The 15936-nt window shown below is 40.8% G+C and overlaps 1 long non-coding RNA gene across 1 annotated transcript; it reads right to left on the bottom strand.

Annotated features, from left to right (window-relative positions):
• Positions 1-7260: 7260 nt before the first annotated feature.
• LOC140631649 (uncharacterized) lies at positions 7261-11137 on the bottom strand. Its single transcript, XR_012029184.1, has 4 exons — positions 10962-11137; positions 9503-9591; positions 8701-9078; positions 7261-8437 (listed from the first exon to the last, which is right to left on the bottom strand). It is a non-coding gene; the product is annotated as an uncharacterized lncRNA (long non-coding RNA).
• Positions 11138-15936: the final 4799 nt, after the last annotated feature.

The raw sequence follows: 15936 nt of genomic DNA on the forward strand, positions 1-15936 counted from the left end.
CAGTGGTGAACACTCATTTGAGCCCTAAATGAAAAAAAAAAAGAAGAAAGAAGAAAGAAAGAAAGAAAGAAAGAAAGAAAGAAAGAAAGAAAGAAAGAAAGACATTTAAAGTTAAACTTTATTATTTTTAGTCAATTTTAGGAGTCTATTAAATAATATGGTCTTGTCATTCTCCCCAACTTACTCTTCTGTGTGATGATTTGATAAATGTCACATCAGTGAGTAAGGTAACGACACTGAACTATATTTAACGTGACAGATGGAAGAAGCTGTCAGGTTTGGGATGTGAAGTCAGGTAATCCTTTAGCTCCTGCTTCTGTGAATACCTAGAGATCATGCAGTTCTCCTGAGATCATGAAATTGGGAAGAAAGTTTCATGAATATGGGGATTTTGATTTGTACTACCAAATAGAATTCAGGTTTTTGTTTGTCTTATGTGCAGTGCATGTGTATTTTTGTTTGGTGCCTAATGGAATTAAAACATAGGAAAAAAATATACCAAATCACCCTTTCTCTTAAATCCCATTTGTTAAATAGGAAAAGGGTAATGAATTCAGAAGGTTATTTTTGAACGAAGCTGACGTCAGCGTCTAACCTGCTTGAGCCATCATATATGCTGAGAAGTGAAAAGATAAGCAAGAAATAATGCCTATGATAAAAAGTACATTTCGTTTGGTTTGGTTTGGTTCGGTTCGGTTCGGTTCGGTTTGGTCTGGTTTGGTTTGGTTTGGTTCGATAGGTTTGTTTCTTATAGAAAATGAAGAAAACTCACTCCCTGACGTTGGACCCCCCGGGTCTGTGAGCATATGGGTAAGTTCACCAGTGAGATGAGGTCCCCACCTGTCCTCAGAGGTGCTGGAAAACGCAGAGCACTCGGGCACCTGATTCAGGATATTACACCAGAAGCTTCACTTCCTCGTGCCTTCCTGCTGAGGTGCGCTCTGCAAGGAATTAATTTTCCCTGGACAATAAATATAAAGCTCAAGAGATGACTGCAGCCAATGAAAGATTTATCTACCATGTTTATCTTTTTTTAATTCCAAAGCAGGGTGGGAGGACAGACTCTATCAGAGATCTCTGCTTTCTCTAAATATATTGAAAACAAAAATACAAGGCAAGAAACATGCCCTGAAATTGGACTTTCAGAAAATATTGTCACAAAAGAATATAATACAGCTGCTGCTCCTAACGGACTGGGAAGTTAATGGCATCATTGGCATAAGTTAGGGGCATTTAAAAATCCTTTCTTGGGAGACAGAACATGAAGACTCCTAACTCTGGGAAACGAACTAAGGATGGTGGAAGGGGAGGAGGGCGGGGGGTGGGGTGACTGGGTGACGGGTACTGACGGGGCACTTGACGGGATGAGCACTGGGTGTTATTCTGTATGTTGGCAAATTGAACACCAATAAAAAATAAATTTATTATTAAAAAAATAAAAATAAAAATCCTTTCTTGACAAATTTGGTCAACCTGAAGCTTATTCTTTTTCTTTCTCTATAGCATAATATTTCTAAACATAATGTTATAAGATTTTCCAAAAGGAATCATCCCAGGGTATGTAAAAGGGTTCTTGTTAAGCATTCTGAGATTAAATGGTAAAACTTTTTATAAAAGAAGAAAGAAAAACTGCTCAGTAGGTCTTACTGGGAAACACTGAGCACTCTTTTCCTATGAACATCTTGGAGTCATTACCCTTAATTCCATTTAGATAACAATTAGTCATGGTTCATGGCTAAGTGACCGGTAGATATTTTCCTAGATGGTTTTTATGCTTTGTCAGGAGCATCATGAGTTGTCCTTGCCATATTGAATGTTCATTTAAATGTAAGAAAAGGGACCGAAGTCGGTAAAGGAGAAAGCAGAGGCTAAGCTGCACATATTTTAAACAGATTCCAGTCATCCAGGGAAACCAGTCACAGAACAGGTTACGTAGGCTGCCCAGACCAAGCATTTTCCAGAAGATAATCTCAACTGATATTGGAAGCTTTGAGTTCTCAAATATTTCCTTCAGGGGACTGAATAATAGAAATGGTTCTTCACGCTGGCATGGCTTTAATTATAAGCATTATAAACAGCTGCCATTGTGAATTTCTGGTTGGAGACACAAAATAAATAAGAATTTAACGTCTTAAACCAGCAAGCTTTCATCAAGAAGAGCACTTTCCATTACATCAAAACATACAGAATGTCTGGATGATTTTTTTTTCCATCAGATGAGAATTGTTGCCTTTATCAAGTAACAGCGAGGAATGTTCTCTAACTAGTTACTTGTCCTTTTGACACTGAGCAACAGCGTACTAGTCTAGATTAACTACCGGCCAGTCCAAGAATAGAAGCTGAAATGAGTCAACTAATTGCCCGGGAAGGAGATGCCAGATTTCAGAGGTGCCATTTCTCTCTCACCAGGGCCTTGAGGCTCATTTTTTTCTGCAAAAGTCATTATAAGGTATAACCAATCTCTTCCTGGAATAGTTCAGCTTTTTTTCCCCTGCTAATCTAAAAAGAGTAGAAATTTTCTTTCATCTCAATGTCTTCAGCTGGAATTATAGACTCAGTCTAACTGAAAAACAGAACGGATGCATGGTTTAAGACATGTTACTACAGTACTTTGTCCAGCCATAATTGAAAATCAGGCTTACATTCCCCGAGTTCATTTCACTTTCCTACTCTTACTCCCCAAAGAGACAATACATTTGATAGTGATGTGAAGCCAATTTGCACATTTCTGTCTCCAACCTCTGCCCCACCAAACCACAGTATAAGAATACATTGATCTCACATTGTGCTTCTTTTTTTGTTCAGGACAGTGCACCCACTGGTGTACAGTGATAGCTGTGGGAGTGGTAATAGTAATAGCAGTAGTCATAGTAGTAGTACTGAACGTTAATTGGAAAGATTAATTAGAAACATCAATTAAAGAAGCTGTGGTCTATGTGTACAATGGGATATTCCTCAGCCATAAGAAACGACAAATACCCACCATTTGCTTCGACGTGGATGGACCTGGAGGGTATGATGCTGAGTGAAATAAGTCAATCAGAGAAGGACAAACATTATATGGTCTCGTTCATTTGGGGAATATAAAAAATAGTGAAAGGGGATAAAGGGGAAAGGAGAGAAAATGAGTGGGAAATATCAGAAAGGGAGACAGAACATGAGAGACTCCCAACTCTGGGAAATGAACTAGGGGTGGTGGAAGGGAAGGAGGGCGGGGGGTGGGGGTGACTGGGTGGCGGGCACTGAGGGGGGCACTTGATGGGATGAGCACTGGGTGTTATTCTATATGTTGGCAAATTGAACACCAATAAAAAAATAAATAAAAAAAAAGAAATATCAATTAATCTCTGCTTCCTGGAGGCCAGGCTATGTACCTCCACTATATTACCTGTTGAAACCTCGCCACCCTACAAGGTAGGTATTATTATGATGCTTATTTTTCCAAAGAGGAAACTGAGAAATGGGAAGCTAATGAACTTGTTTGAAGTCACACAGCCAGTAAGTGATGGGACACTAAGATTGGACTCCAAGTAGGCCAACCCCAGAGCAGCCCACCTGAACAATTTTCACATACTACTTTGAGCAAATTGGTAAATGAAGAGAAAGAGGAACCTACAAAAATGCCATTCCTGAGGTCCCCCTTATTATTAGTGATGTTCTTTGGGTTTCCAAGATGCCGACATTAACAAAATCTTGTTCATACCAACACTTAGAAATGTATTAGAGTTTCACATACACTTTGGAAAGCTAAGAATGCATTTCCCAAAAGGCCTACCTTAAAATCTGTATGCAAAATTATTGTAATGAATACATTTGCATTAGGGTGGGTACTCCAACTGGAGGAAGGAAAGACTACACTCCCTCCACTCACATACCTCTCCAGAAAAGCTACATAGAAATCTCACAATAAATCAATGAAATCAATGAGTGTGGCCACAGAACAGGGATTATACCATCAGGTTCTTCACACTGTCATGATCTGCGTAGATGACATGTGCAAAATGGCGGATGCTCTGACATTTCCACCAACAAAGCAGCCTTGTAAAGAGTTTACGTGGAATAGTTTGCCTGGAAGTTACATAGTATCAAGTGGCTCGATCCTTTCAAACTACCTTACCATAATTGTCTTGGCGGTTGACTCCCATCCCACCCCAGATGGTTAGCCATGGTAATCCCATTCCTCGTGCTGTAAGTGGCTCAGAGGGAGCATCCAATCTGAGGCAAAAGGTGAAAGGCATCCATCCAAAGGTGAAAAACCTTTGGGGAAAAGTTTTCCTTTCTTCCTTACAAGACAGATGCCCTGTAGGCTTTAATACCTGGAATTACAGCTCTGTGGTCAATACATGATGAAGGTAAATAAAGGCAAATAAAACTGCCAGAAAGCAAAGCTATAGCCCTGAGATGACAGAGGAAGAACTGTCTTACCTATCAAACTCTTGAGTGAGGTGAGAAAGTACCTTACATTTCCTTATATTTAAATCAATTTGAGTAGCAGATAGCTGTTACTTAAAACCTAAGATGTCTTAACAATTTCATTTAACATTTAAAATCTCAGGAATTCTTACATTATCACAGGAGGCATTCAGAACTGTGCCTATCTATGTAGAAATTAGTATCTGCAAACAACTCATAAACCAGCCAAATGCACTTTTATAAATATCATTTGGAGAAGCGTTTATGAGGAATGCCTGAGATGAATGAGGACCAAAAAAAATGATCCTTTTTCTCCCTGTCTTTTGCACATCTAAGTACAGAGGAGAGAATCAAAGAAAGCTAAAAGAATTTCTCCTAAAGGTCACGATACAGTGTGAATAAGACAGAAGCTCCTTAATAGCTCTAAAACAGTGCTTACAGCACTGTTTTCAAAGTACTTGCATATGCATCATATTTCTATGCTATTGATATTCACCACTAGCCTGGAACTCAAGGTAGGCCCTGCATTAACTTCCTTGAACAAATGCAGAAACCATAATTTAGAGAGATCGTGTGACTGCCCTTATCACAGACACATCTGTGACTTGGACACAGGTCCCCTGACTTACATCTCAAGGTTTCATCTGTTGTACGCAGCATCTGTGGATTAGAAACCAAAATAGCAGAGCAGAAAGGGTATGACCTATAAACTCTAGCTCTGCTCCTAGCTAACATTTTACTTTAGGCAAATTGCCTGTGCCTGGTACATATTAGATGCTCATAGATGACTCACATTACTTTTATTTTTCCAATAGCCATCCATACCCTCTCCATCGTAAGGATGCACAGACTCACAATCAAATATCAGAGAGGGATTAGTAAATATAGGTCCTGTTGAAGTTAGACAAGGACCTTTCACCATGTTTAGTTAAACTCAAGTGTTTCTGATTTTAAACTATCTTACCTTTAGCCCTTGGGACCATAAATGACACTCACATGATTAAGCATATTTATATAATAGCTTTTATTAGTGTAGAAATTGCCTTGTTGTGAAATGTACTTATCAACAAAAAGCCAGGGAGCAAAACTCTTCCTAATGAAAAGTTATCTTGCTCGGTTGTTACTAATCCAGAAACAAGTCCAAGGTTTATAGGCAAATCCTAGGCTTTTCCACAGAGTATAGACCTGGCAAAGCTGAGGTGGTCCCAGGCTGCCTTGTTTGTGGTATAAAGACTGAGAGGGGCACAAGAATGGCCCCAAAGATCTTGGATGAAGCCAGCTCTCCTTCACCCTGGTCTTTGAATGGACCTAAACCCTTCAGGTGGCTCAGTTGAGGCCACATTCAGTATCAGACTGATTTGAATTGAGTTGACTATAGTCTTGCCTCACATGAGCAGAATAAGCCCATCTAGAAAAGCACACAGAAAAACTGGAAAAAGTGACCACCACTATAATGGACTCTCACTTCATTTTCCTCTCCCTTGAAAATTTGGCTTAAAACTTTGAGAATAAGAATTTCTCTTGTTACAAACTTCTTTCCATGCTAAATCAGTGATAACAATGAGAATAAAAACTCAATAGTTTACTTAGAACGACCCACCATCTCAGTTTGCCCGAGGCAGTACTGGTTTAAGCTTGTTGTTCTGGCAAAATTAATAGTTTGTCTCTTTCTCCAAAGGGTCTAAAAGTTGAGCAATAAATTATGTGGTCCCTCAAGATTAAGTGCTTAGGAAATGAGTAACTGTTCATTGGTCTAAATATTTACTGGTAGAGTTATGCTCAAATTATCGTATGTTAGAACAACAATTTTCTAAGGAAAACAGAAAATTTACTAAATCAGTAGTCTTAATTTTAGATATGATTCTTAGTCAATGAGGTCTTATCAGAAAGCAGACTTAGTCAAGTAAGACACACAGCTTTGTGATAATTACTGTCTTGCTCCTCAGAGGACTATTTCAATATTTCTATGTTGTTAGACATGAGCTAGATAGCAAATTTACCAAAACATTCAACCTTAGAAAAAGTGGGGCATTATTAAACCACTGGTTTTAGTTTGTGGATTGAAATAAAAGAGTGCTGCAAGATTCAGTAGAATGTTGAATAGCAGTGATGAAAGCAGGCATCCTTTTCTTATTCCCATTTTCACCACTATTATTCAATATGACACTAGAAGTCCTGTATTACTGAGATAAAATTAAAGAAAACCTAAATAAATGAAAAAATAGGAAGACAATATTATTAAGATGCCAATATACCCCAATGCAATCTACAGATAAATGCAACCCCTATTAAAACTCCAATGACTTTGGAGAGATGGAAAAGGTATCCTCAAATCTGTATGGAATTGCAAGTGACTCTGAATAACCAAAACAATACTGAAAAAGGAAAAAAAAAAAAAGAATTGGAAGACTCACAGTTCCTGATTTCAAAACTAACTCCCAAAGCAAAAGTAAATAAAACAGTGTATTACTGGCATAAAGATAGACATACAGATCAATGGAATAGAACTGATAGTCCAGAAATAAATCCAAACATTTATAACCAATTGTTTTTTTTACAAGGGTACCAAGATTATTCAATGGGAGAAGAACTGTCTCTTCCAACAAATGGCTCTGGAAAAAAATGTATAAATACAGACAAAAGAAAAAAGTTGGATCCCTACCTCACTCCATAGTCAAAAATTAACTCAAAGTGGATCAATGACTTGAACATACAAGCTAAAAATAAAAGACTATTGGACAAAAACATAGGCATAGGTCTTCATGACCTTTAATTTTCACAATAGATTCTTATATTTGGCACCAAAAAATGAGCAACAAAAGAAAAAATAGATAAAATGGACTTCATAGACATTAGAACATTTTGTGCATTAAAGAAAATTATCAAGAAAGTAAAAAGACAACTACAGAAAGGTAGAAAATATTTACAAATCATATATCTGATAAATGTCTAGAATCCAGAATCCATACCAACTGTTACAACTCAACAACAAAAAGAACAAATCCATTAAAAACTGAGTGAAGAATTTGAATAGATCTTTCTCCAAAAGGTGTACAAATAGCCAACAAGCACATTAATATATTCTCAACATCGTTGGTGATTTGAAAAATCCAAATCAAAGGTGGCCTCTAATGGTTTAAGCACAGAAAGCAGGTGAACCCACAGCACAGTAACAAAAGATCCTATCAAGAAAAATTAATGGAATGACTAATTGCCAAAAAGATACTGGGTGACGGGCACTGAGGGGGGCACTTGACGGGATGAGCACTGGGTGTTATACTATATGTTGGCAAATTGAACTCCAATAAAAAAATATACAAAAAAAAGAATGTATTTAACTTCAACCACAAGAAGATTAAAGAGGTTCCTCCTGCACCAGCAAAGATCTGCAGATCTTTTTCAGTGTTCTTGAAGGTGTGGGGTGTGATTGGAAAGAAGGAAGGAAAGAAGGGAGGGAGGGAAGGACAGAGGAAGAGAAGTAAGAGAGAAAGACAGAGGAAATACAAATCAGCACCACATGAGACACTAGCTCGCATCTGCTAGGATGGTTATAATCAAACAAAGGAAAAGTGATCGTGGCCGGCAGGGACATGGAGAGATCCACTCATACGGCACCGGTGGTAGTAACGTATCGTGCTGTAGCCGCTGTGAGAAACAGTTTGGTGGTTCTTCGGCGAGTTAAACACAAAATCACCGTATGACCCAGCAATTCCACTCCTAGCTACGGACCCAAAAGAACTGAAAACAGATATTCAAATAAAGACTTGCTCACAGATGTTCACAGCGGCACCATTCACAGCAGCAAAGATGTGAAATGATCCAAATGCCCTTAAAGGGACAAATGGATAAACAAACGGGGTATATCCTTAGGGCAGCCGGCGATGGGGTCACGAGGAGGAGTGAAGTGCGCATCCGGACCACGACGTTGATGACTCTTGTGAACATCACGCTACGGAAACCAGCCGGGCACAGAAGGTCACATGCGGTGCGAATCCATTTATAAGAAATACCCAGGAAGGTCACTCTGTAGAGACAGAAAGGGACAGGCGGTTACCCAGGGGCTGAGGGGAGGCAGAAGGGGTGTCACAGTGAGTAGAGCTTTCCCTTTGAGATGATGCAAATGCTCGGGAACGTGACAGTGGTGATGCTTGCATGACACTGTGAGTGCACTAAGTGTGTGAATGTACTAAAGTGAATTATACACTTTTAAATGCTTAATTATATGATTTATGACTTTTGCTTCAATTTTTGAAAGCCATTACTTCATCGGTAAATAATATTTCCTACCTGGTAGGCCAACGTTCCTCGTGCTCATGCTCTTTCACGTCAAATATCAATCACGCCGGCTTTTTAAAAAATTTCTTTCAGGGACCCAAATTTTAAAAAGCGATAAACATGTCTCTTCTAATGATATTCAGCAACAAATTATCAAAAGAATTGGCCAAAAATAGGCGACAAATAGGGGCAATCTCCCTGCTGTCGTTTTAAGAGGAAGTTACATTGACCACACACACGTCGGCGTGAGTGCAAACCCGGGAGATCCCTTAGCAGAGCTCAGGATGCCAGGAGTGTGGGTAAGGACTGGCTTGTCTGGATGAGGCAAAGCAGCAAGACCACCAGCCGCACGCACTCTCAGCGCCGCCAAGAGAATGTTCTTCCCTGTGTCTGGGGAGTCGAAATGTAAGCAATGATTAAGGGGAAAGGCAAAGAGGGAGGGGAGAAAAGACAACATGAGGAGGGGGATGGAAAGAAAAATAAGAACAAGAGGTCTGCATTGGGAACTGGGCGTCCCCCACGGATCCTCGATCACACATTTCTTAATCTCAATCAAATGCCCTTCGATCAAATCCAGTTCAGGAGGTTGGAGCAAAAAGGCTTAACCCATTTTGCGGAAAAGGGCTCCTTGTAGTTTAGTAGGCAGTAATTTGGCCAGGAAAGCAAATTAGGTGAGCTGGCTGCTGGATCAAAAGGACAATTCTTTGGAAGCACATCTCCAGTTAAAGGGTTTTCGGATATTGGCATTTTGGGGGCACCACAGGGCAATTTTCTGGATTTTTATTTGATAAATACACATAAGATAAAAATTTACCAGTTCAAAGTGCATGGTTCAGTGTCCTTTAGTCCATTCACAAGGTGGTACAGCCATCGCCACTGTCAAGTCCCAAATGTCTTCAACACCTGCAAAGAAAACCCTCCACTGCCTAAGTCGTCATACTCCCTTTGCCTCCCCTCAGCCCCTGAGCAACCGCTGACCTCCTTTCTGTCTCTACAGATTGACCTATCCGGGTATTTCATATAAATAGATTTACACAATATATGAACTTTCATGCCTGTCTTTGTGTTCAGGGTGCATCATTCTTTTTATGGCTAAATAATATTCCACTGTGTGAATACACCACAATTTGTGATTCCTTTTAAGAACAATTGAGGGGATCCCTGGGTGGCTCAGCGGTTTGGTGCCTTCAGCTCAGGGCATGACCCTGGGGTCCCGGGATCGAGTCCCACGTCGGGCTCCCTGCATGGAGCTTGCTCCTCCCTCTGCCTCTCTCTCTCTCCTCTCTCTCTCTCTCTCATGAATAAATGAATAAGATCTTTAAAAAAAAAAAAAAAAGAACAATTGAGTTATTTCCACCCTTTGGCTACTGTGCTTAGGGCTGCTATGAACATTTATGTACCACTTTTGTTAGAACATCTGCTTCTGGGATCCCTGGGTGGCGCAGCGGTTTGGCGCCTGCCTTTGGCCCAGGGCGTGATCCTGGAGTCCCGGGTCGAATCCCATGTCGGGCTCCCGGTGCATGGAGCCTACTTCTCCCTCTGCCTGTGTCTCTGCCTCTCTCTCTCTCTCTCTGTGTGACTATCATAAATAAAAAAGAAAAAAAAAAAAAGAACATCTGCTTCCAATTTGGGGGAGTATATGCCTAGGAGTAGACTTGCCGGGTCATATGGTAATTCCATGTTTAACTTATTGAGGAGCCACCACACTGTTTTCCACAGTGGCTGAACCGTCTTACATTCTTACTGGCAATGTATGAGTCATACTTTTTATGTCTTGAAATCTAAAGATCTATTTTATAGTCAGAAAGGATTTTTCAACCAATATCATTTTAAAATTTTGTCTTCTACCAATTTTACACCATATAAAATAGCAAAAAGAAAAAAAATACATTTAATTGTCCAAGTATATGAGACTGTTTAAATCAAGTATGGTATATAAAGGCATAGAAAAGTCATTTCCAATCTCTTATTACCATATTTAGTAATTTTTAAATCCCCACAGAGATAAATGATAGCTTCTCTCACCACTTCCTAAGATCATTTGTCCAAGAAACACTCCTAAATCGTAACAGGAGTTAAGATAAAATACTAGCCTGAGTTTACTATAAGAAATAATCCCAAAGTTGAGATTTGTCAAGTTTTTAACAGAACAAAAAATAAATTGAGAAATAAAAATTTTTAATTTTGTAATGTGCTGCTAGAAAGAGGAACGATGTTAAATCCAATCTGGGTAGAAGGCTCAGCATGGATAACAGGAAATGAAAGTAGCCCACCTGTACCGGCCACTCCCACACAGCAGACGCGGCACTAAACGTGGGACGTTTCACCTTCAAGACAACACTTGGAGCGATCTGCTGCTGATATTTCATCCTATAAAGGAGAACACGAAAGCTTAGTGAGGCCAAAGCATTTGCTCAAAGGGAAAGTAAGTAGCTGGAGCCTGGGTTTGAGCTCCTTTCATTACACTACACCCAGGATCTCAACAACTCTGCAGAGCTCCAAGTGCAGTGTGCCCATATTTGGTTTTTCCTGCAGTGTCAGAATGAAAAATCTGATTTCTTACAGGCACACTGCAGCAAAAAGAGGGAGGTATGGCTCGATGCTGTTCTACTATTTGGGAGATCATGAGTTAGGGTCCTTCGTATTACATAATTTATCTTGAGTAATTTTTATAAAAACCAAAGACTATGGTTGTTAATATTCTCTTCAAAGTATTCCTGTTTCAGCTCATTTATACTAGACATACTTTGAGTACCACAAGCATCTCACTTTCTGTTTAAATTTCCTGTCAGGGGCGCCTGGGTGACTCAGTTGGTTAGACGTCTGCCTTCGTCTTGGTTCGTGGTCCCAGGGTCCTGGGATCAAGCCCTGTGTCAGGCTCCCTGCTCCTCAATGAGCCTGCTTCTCCCTCTCCCTCTGTGATCTCTCTGGCTCTCACTCTCTCTCAAATAAATAAATAGAATCTTCAAAAAAAAAATGAACTTCCTCTGTCAGCTATCGATTTTTTTTTAAGCTTTTATTTACTTAGTCATGAGAGACACAGAGAGAGAGGCAGAGGGAGAAGCAGGCTCCATGGAGGGAGCCCGACGGGGGACTCGATCCCGGGACCCCAGGATCACACTCTGAGCCAAAGGCAGATGCTCAACCGCTGAGCCACCCGGGCGCCCCTGTCAGCTATAGATCTTAAGAAGTGAGTTTGCATAATGCGATCGTTTTTGCCCTAAATGCATAGAATAACATGACTAATATACACTCAAACTGAGAGGCAGGATGCATAGCCTCAATCAGTGGTCTTCAAAGAGAACACTCGTGCCAGTTTGACAGTAAACAAACAGGTCCGTGTCCATATCACGGACGGATAGAACGTCATATGTGTTGAACACATATGTGTTCTTACATCTAATTTTTAAGTATAATTTGGAGGGCAAAAAATGCATGGTTAGTGTTCCCTTTTACAGAATAACCTATGGCATCTCCTGGAATCCAATAGGCAAACTTTGAAAGTAATTTGGATGAAGATTTGCTCAGAATCCTGACAGTCTCTCCAGTATGAAAAGCCATCAGTGAAGGACTTTGCTGAGAGGGCGCTCAGATGCCACCTCCAGCTAAGGGCTGCTTACATCTTTCACTGAAAAAATAATGGTTCTCACAATAATGGCTCTATTTCCCCAAAATTCCTTATTTCATTCTACTACCTGTACCAGGTGGCCCACACTAGTAGAGTTTTCTTTGGAAAGCTCCAGAAGAAGAAGAAGGTAGAAATGCAGCTTACTTTCTGATTTTTCTAAACAGAAAAGGCATGGGGAAGTCACTTAGGTCCATTCAGAATTTAAAGTGTTTGTAAAAAAAATAATATAAATAAATAAATAAATAATAAATAAATAAATAAATAAATAAATAAAGTGTTTGTAAAGAAATTTAATTCCACCTACATCCTGATGGAGTTGTCACAAATTTGATATTATCTAGAACTAGAAGTCCGTTTTCCTTCATTCAGGGAATGAAAATATTGCTGCACAAGAGAAGCTAAAAAAAGCTGAGCAGCTTATACAGCTGGAAGTCTTGATGGCCCCAAAGTACCAATAATAATATTTTGTCTCTATGGAGCAGCTTCAGCCAAGAAGCTCCAAGCTAAATGTAGTAGGAGATATCAGCAGCCCCCCTGAATGTTCTCAAGATGCACAGACTAGCATTTCATGTGGCAAAAGCTGAAGGTGGGGACTGGTGTTAAGGCGGATTTGGAGGGAGGACCGCCACAGAAGAAGCTGTGACATAGTCAAAGGGTTGACCTCACTCTTCATCGGTGCCCCAGGCCAGTGTCTCAGGCCCCAGAGAAAGAACCTTGTCATCTCAAGCTCATCTCTTCTTCAAAGTGAGTCCCCTTCGCAGAGCAGCCCGACTTGGAGCCATCCTCCCCAACAAGATAGGCGTCTGACAGCTGGCGCTCAGGTCGGCCAACGTCGCACTTCTCCCAAGGGTAACTGACTTGCCAGGACCCCAGGAATTCCACGGAGGTGAGCCTCCAGGAAGGAGAATCATGGCTACGTGGTGGAGTGGTCCCAGGGGTAGAGAGGACACAGATCTACGGGATCAGACCTGCGTCCCCATGCAGGTGTGCCCACATGACACTCAATCTCCTTGGGTCAGTTCAATCATCCGTAGAGGAAGCAGATAAGGCAGGGCTGCCACGTTGTCTCTGATTTCCAGCTCCTGAAGCCCCTGACAGTGAGCCAGGCAGGAGGAGGCCGGGCAGCCCCGCCCGCGGGACACACGGGGCAGAGACGGGATGTGCGGGGCCGCAGCGCGTGAGTCAGGCTGGAGGTGGAGCAGGGCCGGATCTCAGCCCACACTGGCAGGGCCGCGGGGGTGGTGGAGAACACTCTCTCGCACAGGCCTCTCACCGCAGCTGCCTCTATCCCACCTCTCTGCCAGCCTCGGAGAGGAGATGTGACGGTAGAAAAACATTCCAAAGGCAAAGCTTGTAATTACGCCCTGTTATTACGAAGGAGACCCTGCCACTCTCTCCGGGCCATTAGCTTTACCCGAACCTTAATTTCCCTTTTAGTTAAGTGTCTTCACTGTGTGAAGGGCACCCGGACTTCTGTCCAGAGTCAAATGACTAATACAGTAATGAGTATATTGGGTAGATTCTCAGGTAATTCTATTTCCACTCCCTGCAAAGAGGAAATGAAAGTTTTTGCTTAAAAAGTCGATCTTATCCAACACACATTACAAACTGTCCGTGTGTCTAGAGACCTCTCTTCAACATTAGCAAACCTCTTTGCTCCCACGCGTGGTTTTAAACTTAAGCTTAAGAAAAAACTTTCATTATGTGCTGGTTTAAATATAGTCAAAACTTTATGACGGTGGATGAATACGTTTCCCAATTTTTGTTTGTAATAGAAGCCACAGTCAGACATTTAAGGCGTGTATAACTGGCTAACAACCTCTCCTTCCTGTGGTTAAAATGATAGGAAGTGATTTATAAACTGTCACCCGAGTTAACTCAGCTAAGCGATATTTTATCACATTCGGTTGACGTGATTTAAAGCTCTTGGCACACTCAAATAAAAAGTATAGTCTTCATCGGCTGTCAATAAGATTCTCACCCAAAAAAGTCCAAAAAAATTAAGTGGAGACATTATTTTTTAGAGATTTTATTCATTTATTTATGAGAGACACACAGAGAGAGAGGCAGAGACCCAGGCAGAGGGAGAAGCAGGCTCCCCGCAGGGAGCCCGATGTGGGACTCGATCCCGGGACCCCGGGGTCATGCCCTGAGCCGAAGGAAGATGCTCAACCACTGAGACCCCCGGGCGCCCCTTAAGTGAAGATTTAGATGTATATAACCTTTCAAAAATTTAGACTTCCATGTATAATGAAGAGTTATCTCAGATATTGGTGGTAAACAACTCAAATCTTTGGGGTACAAGGTAATTGCTGTAGACCAAGGAGAGTTTGACACTAAGCAGGTGATGTTATTTTACTAACCTCAAAAAATCAGATACAGCCTATACCTATGAGTAAACCTATATGTATAGTACTGTCTATGTTATTATGTGTAACAAAAACATCAATAAAACCGTAAAAACCCTATTGCCTTCTGAAGATCAAGCCCATCTTCCAACAATTGATTAATGAAATAGAAGTCACCACCTTCTTGATCTTGAACCAGCTCTACTCCCTCCACAGAAATCCCTCACACAAAGTCAACTAAGGGGTTTTGTGGCAAACCACTAATTAAAGTGAAGTTTGTATCTTACATAACAGAGATTCTCAAATATTTGCTCATTACCTGCCCTACAATTTCACTCCATACCACTGACTTTAGCCAAGAAGTATTGTCATAGCTCCAAGATACAAGAGCATATTTGAATGTCTTTAGAACTAAGTGGATAAAAATCTAGGTGTATTATTTTTTTAAAGATTTATTTATTTATTTCTTCATGATAGACACACACACAGAGAGAGAGAGAGAGAGGCAGAAACACAGGCAGAGGGAGAAGCAGGCTCCATGCCGGGATCCCAACGCAGGACTCGATCCCGGGACTCCAGGATCAAGCCCTGGGCCAAAGGCAGGTGCTAAACCGCTGAACCACCCAGGGATCCCCAATCTAGGTGTATTAAACATTATTAGATGAATAACACTTCATTGCTAAACTTATTTCAAATATAGAACACATAATAAGCTTTCAAATGAGGGCGGCCAAATAGCCAACATCTCCAAGAATCAAGAAAAATATGTCCAAATATTTTACAGATGGGAGAAGGAATTATGACAACAACCATAAAATGTTACACAGGCATTATTTTTTTAAAGATTTTATTATTTATTTATTTTTGAGAAAGAGTGAGGACGAACAAGGGGGAGGGGTAGAGGGAGAGGGAGAAGCAGACTCCCCGTCAAGCAGGGAGCCTGATGTGGGGCTCGATCCCAGGACCCTCAGATCATGACCTGAGACAAAGGCGGATGCTTCACCTACTGAGCCACCAGGTGGTCCATTACAGGAACATTAAAAGAATGAACTGGAGTCATGCCGGTTAACTGGGAACGTTTTCCAGGAGATGGTAGTGAGGACAAAAGATAAAATGCAGAGATGTCTTCATAGTATTACCCTAATAATAATAATTACCTGTATGTGTGTTTAAATGTCTGTATGTAGTGCACGATGTACAGGTGTCTGTATGAATACTCATACGTCTTTGTACATAGCTGCAAGGAAAACCATACTGAAGCCTACATACCAG

This window comes from Canis lupus, chromosome 4 (genome assembly GCF_048164855.1).
Source record: "Canis lupus baileyi chromosome 4, mCanLup2.hap1, whole genome shotgun sequence".
NCBI classification, from domain to species: domain Eukaryota; kingdom Metazoa; phylum Chordata; class Mammalia; order Carnivora; family Canidae; genus Canis; species Canis lupus.